The sequence below is a fragment of the Ochotona curzoniae genome, unplaced genomic scaffold, assembly GCF_017591425.1.
Source record: "Ochotona curzoniae isolate NIBS_2020 unplaced genomic scaffold, NIBS_Ocur_1.0 contig_3432, whole genome shotgun sequence".
Taxonomy (NCBI): Eukaryota; Metazoa; Chordata; class Mammalia; order Lagomorpha; family Ochotonidae; genus Ochotona; species Ochotona curzoniae.
This window is the reverse complement of record NW_024465859.1, coordinates 21307058-21321442: the sequence shown is the minus strand read 5'-3', so window position 1 is coordinate 21321442 and position 14385 is coordinate 21307058. Positions and strand designations below refer to the sequence as shown.

The 14385-nt window shown below is 43.4% G+C and overlaps 1 protein-coding gene across 11 annotated transcripts in view; it reads left to right on the top strand.

The window, feature by feature from the left end:
- The window catches only part of PHF21A (PHD finger protein 21A), a 200972-nt gene that overhangs the window by 133079 nt on the left and 53508 nt on the right, over positions 1 to 14385 (top strand). The window lies entirely within an intron of this gene.

Below are 14385 nucleotides of genomic sequence, written 5' to 3'. Positions count from 1 at the left end.
ATTTTTGTGTGTGCATGGTGGAGGGCGGTATCTATAAATTCCCTGGAATGTACAGGGTACAGACCATGTGTGTGTGTGTGTGTGTGTGTGTGTATACGTGCACACACTATTTTTTGGAGGACTGGGCCCTTTATCATCCTCTCTCCCTGAAATCCATGATCTAAATCATTTACCTTACTCGGTTATTATTAAGTTTGTCTATAAAGTGTTTTTCCCCTCCAAATAAAAAGGCCTGTAGTTAGGTACTCCACCACCACCCCACAATTGTACCTTCGAAACAGGAAGTATCTCCTGAGGGTTCTTCTCACACAGATCATAGTGTAGAACTGTTCAGAGATAGGGTAAATGACTGTTGCAAGGTTTAAAATTTCACAAGTTGTAGTAAGTACAGCTTTCAAATTAGTTTCTTCCTGAGCCTCAGCCGTTCCACAATTATTTAGAGGTCTGTGTGTGCTAGTTATGACAGACAGATACAGAAATGGATTGTAAGGGTGAAGCACAGGAACAAAGTCACTCAGCTTCCCATTTAAAACCAAGCCAGTGTGCCAGATTGTAATGATTTAAATGACTAATGAAATTCATGTTATTTGAGAAGGACTTTTTAAAACATTAAGTGGGGTAGTAATTTTCCAGTAGTCAAATTTTAATGAAAGCATTTACTCATATAAACTGGTGCTTTACTTTTACATATTAGTTTTATTCTTTTATTTGTTTTTACTAAAAATAGTTACTCTTTTCCTTGTATTTTCTCATCCTTCAAAACCACTTCTAGAAATGGCATCATTTCGCCTCAAGTATTTTGTTTTCTCCCCATCTAGTTTTTATGAAGTAGTGCTAACTCTGCCTTAATTTGATTTGGCATCCCTGCAATTGAACATTTGTAAGTATCTTGTATTATGGCCCATCTGGGTTGTCATAGAAACCAAAGACCTCCATCCTCTTCCCTCTAGTTAAAAATGGAATGCAAACAGGGCTTCAAAGTGACGTTTTCCTAGTACGAGTGACAGCCCTGTGAAGTGCGGAACAGAAAGATTTCTTATTGGTTTTATTTTCCCATGGCCTATCATACCAGTTAACTCTGATGCGTGTAGCCCTTCTCTTGAAAATCTGGCAAGATACTGAGGGAATTCTTAAAATGCTGGCTCGAATGAGGAGAGTGCAATGAATTCGCTTCCTGCGCTGTGCTTACACAAACACGCAGCGCTGGCTAACAGTGTTTTTGTTCCCCTCCCCTCGGTAGTAGCTGATCCCGTTGAAGCTGCAGTCAGTGTGGCAGAAGCACCAATTAGTCCCCACGCCTCAGAATCCCAGTAGTAAGTCTTGTTCCGTATTTCCTAATCACATCAGTGTGGTTTGATCTCACTGGAGTGTACTGGCTCGTTGAGTATATAGATGGCCAATGTGTTAGAATAGCACTTTGCTGAGGTGGCAGTATCTGACCGTCTGTGATCAGATCCGGTGACAGAACATCGGAGAGTCCCATTTCCGTCACCCCGTGATCACAGCATCCTTTGCTTCACCTTGACGGCTTTTCAATTCGCACATTTCCTCTAAATTAAGTACTAGAACCGTACACAGCCTCCGTGTTTCTCCTCCCTGGACCCCTGTAATGATTTTGCTTCTTGGGTGGCTGTGTTCATGTTTCAGTGCGTTAGTAGAGTATCTGTTTTATGGTCAAGACTGACTGGGCTGTTGATGTGACATTATTCAACGTGTGGAAAGTCACAGTCTTATTTTTACCTGGATTTTGAATATTTTTATGTTTACATTTATATATTTAATATTTACATTCTTTTCTATAATACAAATAACAGTAGAGTGAAAAACTGACATACCAGTTTATATCCTAATAGGAATGTCTCAAAGGGGTTGGGTTAGAACCATCAGGAGACAGTGACTCAATGGGTGTTGGTCATCTTAGAAATCTCTTTACTGCATTTCAGAAGGAAAACATTATAAAGTCTTCAACATCCACAGTTTGACTGTAACCTAGTTTCTGATCATTTATACTTACTTTAATCTTCTTCCCCTCAACTAGTGGTCATTTTAACAGTGAGTTCCGAGGTGTTGTGTGTATTCTCCTAAATCAATGAGGGAAACAGCAAGTTCTGATGGAGTGTAAGAGGTGAGGTCTGGCTGCTGTTCTAGCTGAAGGCGAGGGAATCCATCCCTGGGCATGTGCTGTGGAAGTGAATGGTTGTTTTTGTAGCGTAGCATGGGAAATGATGCAGCAGTGCCTTCGTGCAAAAAAAGAAATGATGCTTTCTTCTTCCTTACTGGTGCTGTCACTTTAATGTGATGCTTTTTAATTTTGTTTGCTAAGTATCAAGTGCTTGAGAGGTTAATATAAAAGCCTCAATTTTCCAGTCTCATTTAAAAATTAGAATCTCTCCTAAACCCTTGCTTCCATTTGCCTCTGTCCATGTTGAATGACTAGAGATGTTGGGGCGCGTGTTCAGCCCAGCAGATGTGACGTCTGTGCCCCATAGCTGGGTGCCTGGGTTCATCCCAAGCTCCCGTTTCTGACTCCAGCTTCCTGCTAAACTGGAGGAAGTTGTGGAGAGCAGTGGTGGTGTGGCAAATCACTGGGTTCCTGTCAGCAGTGGGAGAGACCTAGACTGAAGTTCCTTGTTCCCAAGTCTAAACCTACCTGGAGCCATTATGGACATTAGGGGAGTGGACTTTATCTCTATATCGGTTGTGCGTGTGCATGTGTGTGTGTGTGGGCCACCACATGCAGCACTAGCATCCCTTATTGGAGCAACAGTTCAAGCCCTGACTGCTGACTTCCAGTGCAGCGCCCTGCTGATGTTCTTGGGAACACAGTGGAGGGTGGCCCAAATGCTTGAGTCCTTTCCACACTTATGGGAGTCCCAGATGGAATTCCAGAAACTTGGCTTTGGCCCCACCCAGTGCTGGCTGTTGCAACCATTTGAGGATTAAACCAGAAGACAGAAGATCTCTGTATCTGTATGTGTCACCCTACCCTTCAAGGAAACTAGTCTTTAAAAAAAAAAATCCTGGAACCGTTGCTAGTGTTTTTGAATGTCTTGTTGCTATTGGCCTTGTAGCAGACTGTGATTGTCCTTAGCACAGAGGACTAGGTCAGCCTTTCTGTTCACCGTGGCTATGATTCAGCCTCGAGGGAGGAATTAAGGTGGCTGTGTGTTGGGCACACTAGGGCTTGAACAGAATGAAACCTAATGCATTTCTCACCCATCAAGACATTTGCATGTAGTTGCTGGCATCTTAGCCATTGCTGAGTAAAAAGCATGTTTGGTCTTCAGGTCTGTTTCTTCATGTGCACATTATCAGCAAAGTTCTTCCTCTTTTCAACCACCACCCCAGTAGCTCTATATAAATTACACATTTTTGTTTTTTAGTCTTTGTATGTTTTTAAAATTTCCTCTTCTCAAAAAAGGCTTATATCTTGAAATGTTTACTAGAATTAAGACAGGTAAATACTACATTTAAGTTTCAAAGAACTGTATATTTTCAAGAGACAGATCTCTTGTCTGGTTTACTTCCACAATGCTTCCAATAATAGCCATCCCAGGGACCAGACCCAGTCCAAGGCCAACCTGTTGAGCCATCAGTGTCACCTCCGAGAGTCTGTGTCACCAGCCAGAGCTGAGAATCAAACCCAGGTACTCTGATGTGGTGTGTGGGCATCCTAGTCAACATCTTCGCCATTGGGCCAAACACCTAGCCCAAAAGAGTTTTCTTAAATGTCAAAAGTAGAGCGCAATGGAAGTATATCATACTTCCTTATTAGATATATATTTATTTAGGGAGCAGAATTAGCTATTTATATGGAAATTGCCTTATTTCATTTCTATGAAGTAATTTACATGATTAACTTAGTTCATTTTTTTCACTCTTAAAAACTTTCCCTTGGGTTAGCATTGCTAAGTGTATACACTGTGCTAGCATTGATCTGGTCTTCCATTTGTGGCCCTGCTTTCTCTATTTCCTGCTGTCTTTGGTTACATAGGTTTTTCTTTTTAAAATATGCTGATAATTTTGGTTGTTGATGCTCTATCAGATGTGTAATAGTTCTTTTACAGATATATCTTCTGTCTCCTGACTGAGGTATAGAGACTTCTTAAAGAGTAGAAACATAGACTTCTTTTTAATGTTATATGACAACATGCACTGTAATCCTGTGTGCTTGTTGGGTATATCAATTCAGTATCCCTGTACTGCCCACCATTCTTTTCAGTGCCCTATCCTTTCCAACCTGAGGCTAAAGAGTGATTCATGAAGTGTGTGCACAGTAACAAGCAAACAGATAGTTGTGGATGGTTCCATGCATGCTTTAAGAACGTTTTTCAATTCTGCTTTAAATATGTGAGCTAATAGCACAGATGGAAGCTATGAATAAGTTACCATTCTTTCAAACAAAAGCCAGAATGGTTTGTATTTGCAGTTCATACTGCTGTCCTCTGGGATTCAGTAATCCATTTAGCATCTTTCCATGGTACTACGAGTACATTCCTGGGTAGCAGGCTGATTGCTGCTGGCAGTACTAAAATGTTTTGATAGGAGCAAAACTGAACTACTGCCTTCTTCGTGAGCCCCGTGTTTAGAGATAACCTGTTTGCATGTGGGCCTGTGGCGTATCATCTTTTCTTTCATGTACAAGAGCAGTGGAATAAGGTCTGATTCTAGTTGATTGAAGTGGTAGTTTTAGATTGTGATAAGAGGACCTATTGCTGGTGAGGGAGGCTGAAATGGCAGAATGAGTTTGCAGCATGAGGCAAGTCTGCCCAGCAGCAGGTTGATTTGCACTGGGAAGACAGGCAGCACAAACAGATGGCCCAGAAGATGAGTCTAGGAGACAGACGCTGGACAGGTCGATTGGCTTTAGGTGGAGGCCTAACGTGTGGTTAGAGAGAGTGGCATTCTAATTTGTTTGCAAGTTTTAAGGCTGGAAAGCAAGCATTCAATGAAAGAAATTCCATTCATTTGGGGAATGAAAAACAGGCACTCTCAGGCAGAGGGAAGAAGCTGATCGTTGCTGATCTGACTATGGAGAAGCCAACATTTGTAGGGGCTGTTTGCTGGAGAAGCGGGATGGCGGCACTGTTGACGGTGTGGTCGTTCAGCAGCATTCTGCTCAATGCTCCCGCATACAGTGTGCAGCAAGAAACTATTAAATTGATTCTTTGATGCTGCATTTTTAAGATGCTTAGGCTGCAAGTATACATCTTGATCTTTGGATTGAGAAGTGCTTTTTTTTTTTTTTAAGAATAATGCAATGATAAGTGTCATTTAAAAAAAAGTCCAGTGATATAAGTTTTTAATGTTATTAAGTAAGAAAAAATATTCATGAAAAAAATCCTTCAGTTACATACATCAAGCGTAGGGTAAAGAAGGAGTGTAATGGAATTCCCAAGATCTAATCATCCATCTTCCAAATGTAAATGTAAGCATTTCTCTGCCAAACACTTCCAGAAGTACACTGAGCATCTCATTAATTCTTTAAAAATAAGATTTTGCGAGTTTTGTATCCCTAGAAAAGTATTTTAACTATGACACTCGATGAATGAAATGTGTACCATCCGAGTTCCTATGCTTTAACTTCTGATGATCCTTTTCTGCTGTACCATCGACTAGCATCCCCGTTGCCTGTATTTGCGCCCCAGGAAGGTGCATGAGCAGGGAGCTGCGTGGTGAAGAGAAACTGGTGGGCTGCCCTGGATCACTGTGGTGAGGGAGGCATGCAGACACACAAGCTCCTGTGTTGAAAACCTTGCTCTGAGATGCCGTGAGGGCTGTGAGTGCCATCGGTTAAGGCAGGAGCATAAAGAGGAGATACCTTTTGTTTCCCAAATGTTTGGGATCTTGATCACGATTCATTGTGCCAGCACCTTCTTCCCAAATTGGCTTTCATTTTATCTGCTGAAACATGTACGCCTAGCCTTTGCTCCGTGTAGAAAAAAACACTGATCTACCTCTGTGAATATGGAGAGTAGCATTCCTGGCACTGCGTTAAAAACTCCAGGAAAATGCATTATTGATGGAATAGGTTTCTCTCTGAGCACTCAAAAAAAGGAAATCATTTGTGTGGCGACCGTCAAGAAACATAGAGAGAGACTTAGTTCTTAACCAGCTCATTTTTTTTAAGTGAGCTTCTGAGCAATACACAAGGAGAAATACTTTAACAAATAGATTACTTTCACAACATGCGGCTTGTAGACAGCAGTGTGATCTAATTATAATATAGAGCACCTTGTAATTGTGTTACCCAGTAAGCTTTGTTGTGTTGAGGCTGGAGCCGATATTTCCTAGAGGATGTCACATTATCAGAGGTTAGAAAAATAGTAATAAACTTGGAGTTACTGTGGAGATTATTGGAAGATTTTTTTTAAAATCACTTTTGGTGTAAATAAAGCTCTCATTTATTTGCTGGTGTCCAACTTTCTGGTTTTGAGTCATGTTTGTCCACACGTGTATAATTGGGCTGAACAGTGTGCCAATAAGTGACAGAGCGGCATCCAGCTTCTGCCTCGGTCTGCAGCCTGGAAGCGTTCCTTTTGTTGCATGTGCGGGTCTTGCAGGCTCCGTAGAACCTTATCAAATGCAGCCAGTCGGTGCTGCTGCTCTGAAAGCACAGGGGAGCTCTCATGTGGAAGGTTAATGGGGTGTAATTATAAAGAAAAATGAACTGCTCAAACACTCTCTATCGCACTCTGCCTGCACCAAGAGTGACAAGTGCTCTGATCTCTTATAAACCCTGGAGCAGAGGTTTAACCATCTAAAATTATGACAGTATAACTGTCACACAAACAAACACCCCATGAAGTATAGGTATGTACCCCATGTAGGAACGATTCCCTTCTCTTCCAGGGGGTCTCCTATAAGAAAGGAACACCTTCAACTACCAAGAAAAGCTGCTTGTTAGACATTGCACTTTTGTGTCACTTCTTCTTTTCCACTCCATTTATTCCATTTTCTTTTCCTAGAGGTGCCTTCTCCCCTCTGATTAGTGGCAAAGCTAGCAACTTGCACGTGAGTGGGGCCATTCCACCGTATCTGCCAGGTGGCAAATATACTACCTCTCTCCAGGCAGGTCCGTCCCACTTGCCCTCACAGCCATTCTTCAATCAATGGAATGGAAGTAGTGGTCTCTTCCGGAGACCAGGGAAAGCCCAGGTGCCATGTGACAGTTAAGCCTGTTTCCTACAATCTGTAGACAACACAGATGACACACCTGTGCACACTCACACTCGCACCACCCCTACACACACACAGTAGTGAGCTTAAGACGGCCTTAAGCCCTAATGTCCGCTGGTTGAAAGATATCATAGGAAACAATTAATAAGGAAAATGCAATGGGGTGGCACAAAGGTGGAAGGAGACATTGGAGACTTTCTGAAAGGTGGGATGATGAGACAGATCTATGTTCCTGAGGTCAAGTCCTGGCCAGTGAGTGCCACACAGTCGTCCTGCCGCTGGAACATTGGAAGGATGCGCTCGGCAGAGCTGGCTTGATTGAGTGCTTTTGTCAGCTCAGCACAGAGTGGAAGTAAGGTGTTGCCGAATGATGCAACAACCACAAAACCCCTGACATCTTGTTGTTACAAAGCCGGAAACCACCACTCAGTGAGGCTGTGCTGCCCACGGAGACCAGAACATCAAGTAGCATGTGCATCGCGCCTGTGGAGACTAAGCGGAAGTGATGGCTGTGTCACTTGCACAGCAGCAGTCTTACTGACCCTGGCAGCTCTGGGCTCGCATGATCGGGGGAGGGGCAGCCAGGGTTGCTGGGAGGCCGATTTTCAAACCCCTCTGTGTTGTGTGGGTTATGTTATTCCTGCAGTACTTTTGGATGGATTTTGATCGCTCGGGCTCTATTTGAAAAGAAAAACAGCTATGCAATTTATATTTTACATAGTAAAATAAAGCTGTTAGTAAATAAAACTTTATATATTATAAATATCAAACTTTATATATTACTGGCTGCTTTGCAAAGTTTGCCATGATTTACTCCTTTAAAAATTCACAGAAACACTAAATTTTACCAGTATAAATGCTTCCCAGTGTCCATTCCACTGACTCAATAGAAGTCGTTGTTAAGTTTTTAACTTGAGGCTGCAAGGTTAGCAACAGGGTCTTCAAGCTGTCCATCATGCTAAGTAGATGTGGAAGCGTATTCATCTTACAGCTCCAGCACGCGTGTTGTTCAGCTGCTGTGAAGAGTATGCCAGGGCCCGGCGCAGTGGCGCAGTGGTTAAGGTCCTCGCCTTGAATGCGCCGGGATCCCATATGGGTGCCAGTTCTAATCCCGGCAGCCCCTCTTCCCATCCAGCTCCCTGCTTGTGGCCCAGGAAAGCAGTTGAGGACAGCCCAAAGCTTTGGGACCCTGCACCCACGTGGGAGACCCAGAAGAGGCTCCTGACTTCGGATCGGCATAGCATCAGCCGTTGCGCTCACTTGGGGAGTGAATCATCAGAGGGAAGATCTTCCTCTCTGTCTCTCCTCTCTGTATATCTGCCTTTCCAATAAAAATAAAATGAATCTTTAAAAAAAAAAAAAGAGTATTCCAGATGAAGGGAGTACAGTGATTGTGATGTTTGGGAACAAGTTATCCAGATCTGCCCCAGTCTCTTAAAAATTTTTTTTTAAATTTGAGGGGAAGAGAAACACAAAGAGCTCCCAACTGCTAGCTCACTCCCTCACATCCTGCAACAGCCATGTTTGGGCAGGTCAAAGCCAGGAGCTCTGAACACCATCCTGCTTGTGGGTGATTGGCACCCGCCTTGCTTGAGCCATCGTCTGCTGCCTCCCAGGCTGTGCAGGGCCAAGCCCCTACTCTAACGGGCACTGCATATACAGAATGTGTGTGTCCTAAGTGGCACCTTAACCACCATATCAGTCACTGCCCCTGCCTGATTCCTTAAAGAGCAGCCAATCTGGGATGGGTGTTGTGGCGTAGTGAGTTGACTTGCTGTCTGCAGTGCCAGCATCCCATAGGAATGCCAGTTTAAATCCCAACTGCTCTGCTTGTGGTTCAGCACTTATGATCCACTTTGGAAAAGCAGGGAAGATGGCTCAAATGCTTGGTACCCATGTGGGAGGCTCAAAGGAGGCAGCTCTGTCTCTACCTCTCTTTAACTGTACTTTTCAATTAAGTAAAAAAAGATTTTTAAAGAAGAAGAGGAACAGTGCATCAGTTCTTAGAACATTTCAGAGGAGCTTCTCTTCAGAACGAGCCTCATCCGTGCACTGTGCAAACTCCTCAAGCTGTCCCTGCCTCGGCTCTGGCCGCAACGTCTCCCACCGTGGCTGCATCCCCAGCCACACTCACACTGAACCACTTCCTTCTCCTTGTCGCACACATAGATGGTTCCACTGCCTTGTGCCTCAAGTGCCTTGCTCTCTCTATTTCCTAGCACTTTGTTGTGTCAAGAGACTGCTGGCCACTGAAGGCTGTCTCAGCCCTTGGCCCAGCTCCTCCCACTAGAGTAGCCTTCATTCACTCAGAATTCCTGGATGTGCCCTCCCCACCCCCAGCCTTCCATCAGCTCCAGCAAAGTTGGCCCTGAAAAACAAGCTCTGCCTTTTGTTCAGTTAATGCAGCTTCATTCAAACTAGTTTCCCAAAGAATAGGATCTCATATTCCTTTTGTTTAAAAAAAAAAAAAAAGCTAGATTTTTATTGAAAATGCAAGGGAAAGAGAGAAAAATCTTCTGTCCATTGATTCACTTCCCAAATGGCTGCAGTGAGCAGAGCTGAGCTGATCTGAAGCCAGGAGCCTCCTCTGGGTCTCCCACACGTGTATAGGAACCAAGGCTTTGGCCATCCTCCACTGCGTTCCCAGGCCATAAGCAGGGAGCTGGATGCGAAGTGGAGTAGCCAGGGCACAAACTGGCTTTCATGTGGGATGCTGGCACTTGCATGGGGGAGGATTAGCCAATTGAACCGTTGCACTGGCCCCAGGCTTCTATATTCCAGTACTTTTTTACTGTCAGGTAACTAATTTTTCATAAGTCACCAATCACCTTATCTGGAATAGTAGCAATTATTTTGACCCACTTTACAAACTTTTAAGAATGTTATCTGGTAAGAGTATGACAACCTGCTAAGGGTGAAGTGCTACATTAACATGTGATTACTTACAGTTGAAAATGCCATTTTTAGGGAAATATTTATGGAAAATAGCATCATTTTTGCTTTAGAGTTCACTCAGTTTTCTGATAATGTTTGCAACTTTTTACTTATATTTGAAGGGCATACCTACCCCTTCTGTAGTTCATGCCTCAAAGGCCTGAAGCAGCTCAGCTTAGGCTAGGCTCAAGACAGGAACCGGGGATGCTCTCTGGTCTCCCACGTGGGTGGCAGGAGGCCTCAGTGCTTGAGCCATCCCTGCTGCCTGCCAGGCTGTGCATTCACAGCAAGATGCATTGGGAGCTGGTGTGGAACTCAGCACTCCAGTAAGGGACTCGGGCATTCCGTGCTGCGGCTTAACCAGTGTGCCACAATGCCTGCATTTTCTTTTTGCTTTATCATGTAAAGATGATTTTGAAAGATCTACACACTCAGAAGCAAGAACCAGTTAAGTGTGGAAAATGGAAGTTGAGGTGTGCTGGTTGGATTTTATTATAAAGTTCTTTAAGCTGTTACAGTAGGTGTAAGTATAGAATATGTTAATACTGAATTTTCTAAATTCAGTAGTGACATATTATGTTTTTTTTTCTAAATTTTCTAAATCATTTTGAGATTTACATTTTGCATATAGTTAACCTGTGCCTTCTGTTATTTGATGTTAGCAGAGTCTTCTCATGCCCATGTGATGATGTGTTTTCTGTGTATCTGCATCTTCCCACTAAAGGCATGGTTCAGCCACTACTTTATGGCAAAATTTTGATTGGCCAGAAGGCCATTTGAATTTTCTGGTTCTCTAAAATCCTTTGGACTTGTCTCCCGTCGTTGGCAAATGCTCCAGGTAGTGCCTCATTGCTCTTTGTTCTCCTAGTGACTGCAGTTGAGAGTGTAATTTCTACCTAGGGGTTGAAAAGTCGTGGCCCAGGGGCGTTATCCAGTAGCGAAGAGATTTTGTTTGACCTTCAGCATTAAAAGCAATTCTTTAATAGCTGCCTTTAGACAAGGTACTCTGTCTCCAGCTGACCTTGGTCCCCATGACTTCGGATTATCTTACACCTGGCTGGCTTGGTGCGTGCATATTCCCTGCCTGGCAGTAGGTGAGCATCAGATTACACACTCATACAAAAGGTAATCGCCAGTTTGCATGTTCTCTCAGCCCCTGGGTGAAGCGACGCAGCCTCTGTGGTGTGTGAGATCGCCGTTGTATTAGTTGTATGTGTATTGTGGTGTAGACAGGGAGGGTGTGTATCAGGAGACTGCATTCTTGGCCACTGAGAGATGTGTATAGTTCTGCTGGAGACTGAGTGAAGAAGCTAAATTAAAAACAAAGTTGGGCCTGGCGCAGTACACTAAGTGACTAAAGTCCTCACCTTGCATGAACCAAAATCCCATATGGGCACCTGTTTGTGTCCCATCCAGCTCCCTGCTTGTGTCCTGGGAAAGCAGTGGAGGACAGCCCAAAGCCTTGGGACCCTACACCCAGGTGGGAGACCCAGAAAGAACTCCTGTTTCCTGGCTTCAGATCTGCTCAGCTCGGCCATTGTGGCCACCTGCCGAGTGAACCGGACGGAAGATCTTTCTGTCTCTCCTTCTCTCTGTAAATCTCACTTTCCAATAAAAATAAATAAATCTTTAAAACAAGAGTTCCCTAGGCCAGACACGGCCATGTTGTTTGGTGACATACTAGAATTGTTGTGTTATATCTGATGCCACACACTGCCTCTCTAGTTCTACAAGCAGCATTGTTGGGAGTGGGAAGAAGTAGGAAGAGACCAAGGTTTACCTAGACCCTCCTAGCAGCCCTATTAGATAGCTTACAGGTGTGGGCGCTCCAGATCCTTCACAGGACAAATCATTGTGTTGGGGGCTTGGGGTAAGAAATAAAACGCATTTTCAGCAGCTGACTTTGTCGAGCCTGACTCCATGTGTGATTTGAGACCTAGGTCAGCTCGTTGACTGCACGGAGCCTTAGTATTCTTCTGGCAGGGGAAAGCTGATATATCGCTGTTTGTTGGTTTGTTTGTTTTGAATTGTAGCCATTGTAGAATTAGCCAGATACCACATTTGACTATATAGGCAAAAAAATCACTGAACTACCATAGTACAGTTCTAAATTGCAACATTGTTTAGAGAAGAAAAAAAAAATGGGGGGCGGGGTAAGCATTTATCTTAGTGATTAATTTGCATCCATCTTAGAGTGCGTGGTTTGAATCCTGGCTCTGCTCCTGACCCCAGCTTCTTGCAGGCCTGCATCCTGGGCAACAGCAGGTGAGCTCGCAAGCACTTGGGAGACCTGCACTGAGTTTGGGGTCCTGCATTGATCCTTGGCTTCAGCATGGCCTAGCTTTGACCATGGCAGGCATTTGGTGAGATGTGTTTCTCTCACTCTTCTTATCCCAAATAAATAAAAATTAATGTTGTTCTAAGTTGAAGTTAAAAAAAGAGAGAGAGAGAGAGAGAAAAGGAAGAAGCCTGAGCTAGGAAGCCATAAGAACACAGGGAGAAACCTTACACTAAGTGAAAGAAACTCGTCCAGAAAGGCTGCATACTGCGTGATTCCAAATGGCTGACATTCTGGAAAGGGCAAAGCTGTGGGGGAGAGGGGGAGAGAGAGAGAGAGGAAGAGAGAGAGAGAGTGTGTGTTTGCCAGAGGTTAGAGAAAGAGGGAGGAATGACTGGGCATATTGCAGGATTTTTAAGACAGTGAAATTATTCTGTTTGATACATGTCATTATACATTTGTCCAAATCCATATGATGTAAGGCACCCAGAGTGAACCCAGCATGAGCTGTAGACTTTTGAGTGATAGTGATGGATCAGTGTTGGTTCATCTAAATGTGACAAATGTGCCATTGTGGTGTGGCATCGTGATAGTGCAAAAGTGGGAGGGGCAGGTGCATGAGGGTAAGGAATATATGGGAACTTTGTGTTTTTCTCAGCGTTGGCTGTGAACCTAAATGTCTCCGAAAAAGGAAGACACAAGATCTATTACGTTCGGTACAGCACCCTCCTCCCTTGCAGCCCTGCACTTCCTGGTTTTTGTTGTGTGCAGGCTGGGGACCAACACAAGAAAATGAGCCGACCTGTTAGTACAAACTTGTGTACTGGAGGAAAATGAGAATAAATACTGGCATTTTTACTAATGTCATTCCTTTCTCAAACATGGGGTACAATTGTGTGTTTAAAGACTTCATTGTTTGCATAGAGATTTGTGGGTTGGATTTTGTGATTGCCTGTGAAAAAATGTTTTCCTTTGCCCATAAGATTAAATACTCAAATTTTTCAGCAAATGCATTTTATTCATTAAGAGATTATGCCTTCTCTATAGCTGAACCTCATTCTTCAATAAGGTGTCTAGTGCCATTGACTTAAAGGCAAACACACCTGCTCTGAAATTCTGAAGGAGGAGTTCAGGTTTCTTCTCTCTCTGACGTAGAAAGCTCACACTAAATATATATTAGTGCGAATCAACCTGTGTCATGTGTCTTGGAAGACCCACTCCTTGAAGGGAATTGTCTATCATTTTGTCAGTTACACAGGCGATTGCATTGAGCCCTCTCTGTTGTATATGGAATCTTGTCCAAAAATAAATGTGTGACACTGTTCATTTTTCTCTTTAAGTCAACTGCTAAAATTGCAAATATCTATTAATTAGTTTTTGAATCTTTTTTTAAAGATTTATTTTGTCTTTATTGGAAAGTCAGATATATAGAGAGAGGAGGAGAGACAGAGAGGAAGATCTTTACTCCCCAAGTGGCCGCAACAGCCAGAGCTGAGCCAAACCAAAGCCAGGAGCAGGTGGGTGTTTTTTTTTTTTTTTTAAATCTTCACCTTTGGAAATGATCTTGTCTTAGTGCATGTACTCTTTTTTTTTAATTTTTTAATTTTGACAATCTTTACATAGTTAATTTGGGCAAAAAGGGTCAGGGGCTACAGGAAAGTGGGTAGGACTATTATTTCCATATTGTTTCCTTCATATATCTGAGGTAGAGGGGGATATTGAGGGAGAAGCCCCACCCGGTTTCCCACCCACTCCAAGTCCCACATGTGGGGCATGCTCCAAGATACTTGTTGAAGTGGTTTCAATAGGTCACCAGTTTTGACACTGCTGCCAGTCTTGCCTCTCCAAACACGAGGAGGTTGTTGAAAAATCCATTAATTGACATTGTCCATCATAGTGTCTCTATTTGCCCGGTATTTTGTTGCCAACCTATAGCTAAGGTGGTTGATTAACTTGTTCCATCTTCTGTCCTTTCATGGTTAGGATTCTGAGTC